This window comes from Coregonus clupeaformis, chromosome 30, assembly GCF_020615455.1.
Source record: "Coregonus clupeaformis isolate EN_2021a chromosome 30, ASM2061545v1, whole genome shotgun sequence".
Classification (NCBI taxonomy): Eukaryota; Metazoa; Chordata; class Actinopteri; order Salmoniformes; family Salmonidae; genus Coregonus; species Coregonus clupeaformis.
The window spans coordinates 26,848,772-26,857,109 of NC_059221.1; the positions used below are offsets into that span (position 1 = coordinate 26,848,772).

The following is an 8,338-nucleotide window of genomic DNA, read 5'->3' on the forward strand; positions in this document are numbered from 1 at the left end:
GTATATGGGTTGACATCATTATCAGTCACATTAAGTGTACAGTGAATTTCAGCTTGAGGAGTCTTGTATGGGTGAAATGTATAAATGAGTTGTCTCAGCTGGTTGAACTTGAATTGAACCTCAGGGGTTCCTTGGCCGGATTCGATGCACTTCAACCAGTATATTTCTTGGGTCAGGGAGAGCACTGGAGTTGGGATGATGGGTAGCATCAGCACCCTAACTGGATGAACTGGTGTGGAGGTAATGGGATCAATGGAAACCTCCACACCCTTTTCGGTAAGGTAGATTGAACATTTCAGTTTGCACAATAGGTCCCTTCCTAATAGGTTGATTGGACAGTTGGGACAATATAGGAATTGATGCTTCAAATTGGAAGGGCCCCATTGGAAGAGCAATGGTATGGTCTTGTTTTGTGCTTCGGGTGTTCCTGATACCCCCACCACCTGTATTGATTCCGAAGAGAGTGGTTGACGAGATCTTATGGCAGAGTACGTACATCCTGTATCTACCAAAAATTGGTGGGTAACTCCCTCCACTTCACACATGACAGTTGGTTCAGTGTGGAGTGGAAAATGCTGACCCCCATTCCCGTTCTGTGGTGGTGGGCAGCTTCAGGGCCAGGGAGGATATTCGTCTGACATGCCCTGGAAGGTAGGGAGCTGGCTGCTGGTTAGGCTGTTGGTTTGGGTCTTGTTGTGGGTGGTTATATGCTGGTAGGGCAGCATGTGGCTGGTACATCGGTCTTGGGCCTCCTCTTGATCTGAAGGCATAACCTCTACCCCTGTTTGCCAGCCAGTGTAGTTGTTGCGGACTAGGTGGTAATGGACACCATCTGACAGAGTGTCCATATTGATGACAATTGTAACAGGCCCCCCATTACCTTGTGTCCTTTGCTGTCCCCATTGAGTCTGGTATGGTGCCACCGGTGGCTGATATGGTGGAGTTGGTGCTTGATAGTATGGCTGAGGCACCATTGCGATCGTTGGGAGTGTTGTTGGAGGCGGCTGTTGTGTTTGTATCATTTGTGAGACAGTTTTTTCAATTATTTGAGAAATGTCAGGTTGGTCTTCAGCCACCATCTGTTTCTTTGGCTTATCTCCCTTCTGTGCCTCTTTCAGTTGTAGTTTGAGCAGCTGCACCTGCAGGGATTGGACATGTGTTTCCGCCCCTCCCTTGTCTTTGTTGTATTGGGTGATGTGATGATGAACATGGGAGTTAAACTGCGCCCTAGGGAGTGCCATTAATCCCACAGTTCCCCTTAGTTTGGTTCGAACGTCACTTGGGGTCCCGCTCACCACCATCTCTTTCCCACATGCTGCACGTGGTGTCGGAGTGATCATATGGTTCGTCATGGACCGTTCTCCAGGTGGTTTTGGCCCTGTCCAGGTAGGCAGCTGGCTGTTCCCAGGACCGATGGTAAAGAGGTCAGTGTTGCATGGTTTCGTTCGGTAGGATATGCCCTCCTCAGAACTTCCCACAACACAGTTCTATAGACTTCCGGTGGCGTCACACCTCCGCTCTTTTCCAGACCTGCCTCTCTTGTCAGTACCATCATGGTGGTGTGATCTGTGGCCCTGGCCAAGAGTGCCTTCATGTCTGCCAGAGCAAGCCTAAATCCAGATGTAAGGGTTTGAAGTTGCAACAGCCAAGCAGACGCTCCACCATGGAGGCTGGGCATCTGATCCATCAGGGCGGTCAGGTCAGTCATCTTCCAGGGTTGGTATTCTTCATGTTGTCGGTCTGCTGTTGGTCTAAGTGGCATTTGGGAGTTCAATCCCCTTTCCCTGAGTCTGGCAGATTTTCTGATGGGTTCATGCAAGTCAACAACTTCCCCCACCATCACCCCTTTCAAGGCCCAGGTCTTCCCCTTCTCTGCTTCTTCTATTATGGTGGTGTTATGTGACGCCTGTCCCTGACACGCATCCCACTCAGCCTCATAGGTTTTTTCTTCCTTCCTTTGTTCTCCTTCATCATCCTCACTTGGTGGGTCCCCGATTGAGACCCCCCGTGAGCTTCTTAATGAGCCGGACCCTATCGACCCCCAAAGCTCATTGTCCCCTGCACCCCCCTTCTGTCATGGATTGGGTACTTCCCCTTTCGACAAACCATTCTGAGAGTCTGGGTTTAGGCTGATTGGGTGCAGCTGCTTGTCTTAGGCCAGATGCTCCCCCTTTCCTGTATAGATCTGACGGTTGGTTTTGAGTCATCATTACCAGGGACTCTGGGTTGGAACCCCCACTTGTGGGACTGGGTCTGGGTTGGGTTCCGCCGGCCGGGTGTGGCTCCTCTCGTCCTTGTGGCTCGCTGTTGGCTCGGACTTCCACACAGTGAAGTACTCCTTGCCCTACGCTTAGTGCCATGTTCCCCTCTAGGTGTCCTCCTTGCACCACGAACACAGGCGCTTGTACCACTGCAGGACTTAGGAATGGGTTATAAGGGTTAGTTGGAGGAGTGGGTGTGTATGCGGGTGGTGTGCTCTTCGCTTCCTGTGGCAGGGTCGGATACAGTGGTGCTGAGGGCACTGGTATGTCACTCATGGACTGTGTCCCCACTATTGGTGTTGTCTCAGTTGTGGGTTCAATCACCACACCCATCATGTCTGGTTTCTTGTATGGGTGTGCTCGTCGTGTTTCCTCAATTGCCCACGTACCTATCCTTAGCTCAGCCTCTGCTCTCTCTCTGTGTTTAGTCCCTTCCTTCTTGAATAAGTGAGACTTATTCCTTTTCACTTCACTTTCTGTTCCTTCCCTCACTGCCTCCCCTAGCTCTATCTCCATAGAGGTGAGTTGCCCTTTAGACGGGGCACCCCGCTAAAGTAACCTGCCTGTGTCCATTTGAGTTTCACTCCCTCCCACACTTTCTTTACTGTCTTATACTGTTCTTTCCCTCCCGCTCTATCCTGTATTCTTTGATCTAGATATTCATTAAATTTGAGTTTTGGGACGGTAGTGGTTGCCATGGTTATACAGTTTATTAGACTATCTTGGTGCTCTTAGCCCGTCACTGGCCGAATCCAGCAATGTATTCTTGGCGCTGACTGAGATTTATCTCTGATGTCCCACCCTCGTACACAAAAAATGTTCAATGCTTTATTATTAGGAATTATTTTGCAAAAGGTATTATTGTTTTTCAATTATTCGAATTATTATATATTTTCCCAAAAGGTATCAGAACCGCCCTTTTGGAACAATATATTAACAAACCCAGCGCTCCCAAAACAATCATCAATTTAATCCCATGAATTATTTTGCAAAAGTTATTATTGTCTTTCAGGTACTCGAGCTATTATATACTTTCCCAAAAGGTATCAGAATCGCCCTTTTGGAAGAATACATTAACAAACCCAAGCGCTCCTAAAATAATTATCAATCTAATTCTAGGGATTTATTTAGCAAAAGTTATTATTGTTTTTCAGGTATTCGAGTTATTATATATTTTCCCAAAAGGTATCAGAATCGCCCTTTTGGAACAATATATTAGCAAACTCGAGCGCTCCCAAAATAATTATCAATTTAATTTTGGGAATTATTTAAATACCAACACCCCAAGAGGGAAAAAGTTCAAGTCAGCTTTTAGCGCAGCGGCTACATAACAGGCAAAATAGGACTCAGTGGTCCTCTTAAAAGTTATCCACTAGTTAGTCTCATGAAACGGCCAATCTTACACAACATTCAGGTTATCATTTCAACAATTACATTTTCATTACATATCAGCATCAACACACGAATTCAGTTTAAGTTCCTCACAGTACATATAGTTGAGTGCCACGTCAACCAAATTGCCCGACTATCTGAACTTGTATTTTTTTATTATTTTTTTTGATTCTCCTCAAGGAGACTCCCAGTCGTTTAAACCATTCAACTGGCGTCTAGTCGGGAGAACCTTTTCTGGACTTGGATTCTCACGGAATTAACTCAACCCGACTATCTGAATCTTTTTATCAAGTCACCAGATCCTTCTCTTGTGGATCAAATAAAAGAGTCCATCGCTTGTGGACCAAAACCTCTGTAATAGGCTCCTCACTAGAAAGCCGCATTTCAACAGGAAAAAACCACTGTAACTAGACTTCTTCTCTTAGAGTCACATTTCAACAGTAAAAACCTAAGATTTCAGATATCAACAGCAAAAAATAAAAGGGTCCGTCTCTCGTGAACCACAACCTGTAACTAGACTCCTCCCCTAGAGAGTCACATTTCAACAGTAAGAACCTAAAAATTCAGATATCTTTACATATGTGCCTTTTGAGTCATAATAGATATGTTATAAATTTATCAGTAATCCATACTCACGCCCAGTACTACTGATCATAATTTGGGTTTATCCTACAATACAATATGCAGATTTTGTTTTAACAGGTTCTGCTTACCTTTGTATTGACGGCCGTCTAGATCAGTTTCCTGAGGCGAGCTGGATTCCCGGCTGCTCCTGCGGACAGGTCACCCGTCCTTTCAGATCCGTCTCTTACTTGTCTCCTGTCTCTATCAACTTTTATGGACCGAATTCAGAGTTAGAAAACCCTCCTCTGCTACCAAGTTTTGTTGATAAAACAAGTTTACTGGAGAACGGAGACCAAGTAGAGACTTTCGGACACGGTGGATAATTGTATAATATGAGGCAGTTTATTCAGAGGTAAAGATATCTGTAAATAGCGTGCACGGACCCGTTCGTCAACCTCGTAGGGAGATATCTGAGAGCGCGCCTCTAAACATTGTGTGCTGACATTTTATACAATAAAATAAAGTAGGTTGATTCTAGGAGTTCTGATCTTCTGATTGGTCCTGATGAGTTGGGCGAGGTCCCCTCCAGGTTAGCATCACTGTTGCATTGGCTCTGAGTCGGGTTGTCTGTCTTCAGATGTTCAGCCTAAAAGAAGGGGGTTTTTGTGTGTGTGTGCTTAACAATGATATGTGTGTGTATGTGTGTGTATGTGTGTGTATGTGTGTGTGTGTGTATGTGTGTGTGTATGTGTGTGTGTGTGTGTGTATGTGTGTGTGTGTGTATGTGTGTGTGTATGTGTGTGTGTGTGTATGTGTGTTTTGGGAAAATGTTCAGCCGAAAGAGGGGATTTTGTGTGTGCGTGTGTTATCAGTAATAATGTGTGTGTGTGTGTGTGTGTTTGTGTTTGTGTGTGTCATGGGAGAACTCGTGAGTTGGAAGGACTGAGAGACCTATGGCGTGGGTGTTGTTCTTAGCCACCTGCTGACAAGGCCGACAAGATAGAAGTCTTTGTCCATTGTATTAAATCCGAAGGCCCAACACAAGATGGGTCATGCACAAAATTTTAGCCAGACCAAGCTATAACATAATATATTTACTACGACACCTTGGCGTGATGTTTTGATAACCGTGTAATACTCTCTCGGACAAGGTGAGTTTTATCAATATAGTCGCCTCAATTTACATTCAAAATGCTAACTAGCAACAGAAATGACCTCAGCAAGACTACAAATTCCTGCAGGAATCTCCTGCACGTCATCTCTAGCCAACACTGTCAGCTATAGTTCACCAGCACAATCAGAGACCTGTGCCCAATTCATGATGAATCCATGTGCTGTGTTGAAATGAATTGAATAAAGTGTTGAACTTCTTCCACCCCCTTTCTCTGTCTTAGCTAGCCACTGACTACACTTTAGCTTGCTAGTTAACAGAGCAGTAGATACAAAATATTTTTGTTTTACTTAGCCTAGATAATTGTTTGTACAGTATGTCAACTTTAGTGTCTATTTCAGACCTTATGACATTTTAAGGATGCGCATAAGAGCATTAAAAGGGGAGAAGACCACTATAAGTCTGGCCATGTGGAGAAGTGCAGCTATAGTGAGAGGCAATTTAGCGGTTTGGTCAGGGCCAGCATGAGGGATAAAGTTTATACTGTGTTGGTGAGTGTAGCTATTATAAGTTAAGTTTGAGCGTCTTAGCAATACAATGTGTTCTATACAGCTGTCAACATTCTACAATGAAAGAGCCACTTAATCAATTATATGATCATTAACCAGATTACCCCGGATACCAGACTTAGATGAGTGATAACTCAGTTATAGAATGTTGTCATTGATGAGAATGAATCAAAAAATATATTGACATTCAGAATTGACTTAGTTTAGACATCCTGCCTGTAGTTTCATGACCAGAGACAAATCTTCAAAGGCACAGTATTTATTTATTCAGAGTGGTACATGCATTCACACAGTCTTGATTTATAGGATCCCACTATTTGATTGACATGTCAAGTGATAAATTCCCAAGTTATCAATTAAAAGTTTATGGAAAAACTGCACTTGTCCTCGTGAAAATGACAGTTTATTAAATATTGTACAGCTGTTATGTCATCAATCAAATCAAACTTCATTTATATAGCACATTTCTTACAACAAATGCATTTCAAGGTGTTCAAAGTCATGCATTGAAAGGCATGTGGCACTTAACATCCTTCCTCTTGGTAGGTCTCTATAGGTGACCAGGGGATTCTCTCTACCACACGCGAACGCCTCTGTGGAGCTCATAAGTGTAGCCATACAGCCTATATTGCCGGTTTACAGTATTTGCCGGACGGATGTGGAATACAACTGGAGGAAGCCAGCCGTGCCTAACCAGGTGCAGTCAGTGAAGGACCTGTACCCGGCTGAAGACTACAACCCTCTGTCCCGAGAGCCCACAGAGGAGGATCTTCAGTTGCTAAGGAACCGTCTCCGGGGCAGGTTCAGTGGAATGGCATGTCTCCTTGAACCTGAGACAACCTTACCGGCACCAGGTCCAAGGTCAGCTCCACATCACTGGAAGGGACACCTGCTTCTTCGTTGTGTGGACCACCAAAACCTCCATCACCATCCCCATGCAGCTTGACGACCTCTGACAGACTCATATTGCTCCTCCTGTCAGTACCCGTTTTCAGGGAAGCCAATGGTCCAAAAATATTCCACATAGTTCATACAGACACACTAGGCTCCCAGAATAGGTTATATTATATACAAGTTTTGCTCAAAGCAGCCAACTAAAGTAATGTAGTTAGCTTTATCATGGGCACAGTGGGAATTTATATCTGTGATGTTCAAATTATTTCTTACCCCGTGTCTTACTTGCTGAAGGCCCCAGACATCTCTGCCTGTACCTGACATTGTTGAAAAACAAGTGAACAATTAATAAAGATCATACACAAACAATAGGCTCTTAGAATAGGTTATATTATATACAGGTTTTGCTCAAAGCAGCCAACTAAAGTAATGTAGTTAACATAAGTTAAATCACAAAGGCTTGTCTGAGTGCATCTCCTCACAGTTTCATTCAGTAGTACAACACAATTCACATAGCATTTTATCATGGGCACAGTGGGAATTTATATCTGTGATGTTTAAATGATGTCTTACCCCCAGAGTGAGAGAGAGAGTACATTACTTCCAGCAGATCTCCTTGCTGAGGGTGGCATTGATCATGCACTGCTTCTCGTGGGGTGAGCCTGATGTTCCGCATGTCACACCTAATGCCTAAAACATGGGGAAAAGGGGACATAAAGTCAAAATTTCGATGCATCTACAAATTCAATGTTTTACACAATATAGTATCATATTTGATGAGTTACTGACCTGTCCATCCACAGGCTCGATGTGCTGTAGTCTCCACAACTGGACGCTCACGCTTGGATCACACTGGAACAGGATGTCCATGCACCGGATGGTCTGAGGAATGCACTCTTGTTGGACTGGAAAACAAAGAGACATTTGGTCAGTGGTGGGTCTTTTTCAATGATGTATCAACATCTTTATCTGGACAGAAAACGCATTGCTTATCATAACACAAACACACCTTGGACAATGTGACAAGTGGTCCCTCAACACCCATCATCATGCCTCATAGTTTGTTCTTGTTTCCCAATAAAATCAAATTTTATTTGTCACATGCGCCAAATACAACAGGTGTAGACCTTAACGTGAAATGCTTACTTACAAGCCCTTAACCAACAATCCAGTTCAAGAAATCGAGTTAAGAAAATATTTACTAAATAAGATAAAGTAAAAAATAGAATACAAAGTAACACAATAAAATAACAATAATAGTCTTGGCGCTCCGGTACCGCTTGCCGTGTGGTAGCAGATAGAACCGTCTATGACTTGGGTGACTAGATTCTTTGACAATTTTTTGGGCCTTCCTCTGACACTGCTTAGTATATAGGTCCTGGATGGCAGGAAGCTTGCTCAGGATGCTCTCAATGGTGCAGCTGTATAACTTTTTGAGGATCTGGGGACCCAAAACAAATCTTTTCAGTCTCCGGAGGGGGAAAAGGTGTTGTCGTGCCCTCTTTACAACTGTCTTGGTGTGTTTACAACTGTCTTGGTGTGTTTAC

The 8,338-nt window shown here is 44.0% G+C and overlaps 1 long non-coding RNA gene across 1 annotated transcript; it reads left to right on the forward strand.

Annotated features, from left to right (window-relative positions):
- Positions 1–5,330: 5,330 nt before the first annotated feature.
- On the forward strand, positions 5,331–7,894 carry LOC121545541. The gene is made up of 3 exons (XR_005996275.1): positions 5,331–5,368; positions 6,444–7,447; positions 7,595–7,894. It is a non-coding gene; the product is annotated as an uncharacterized LOC121545541 (long non-coding RNA).
- The last annotated feature ends 444 nt before the right edge of the window (positions 7,895–8,338 follow it).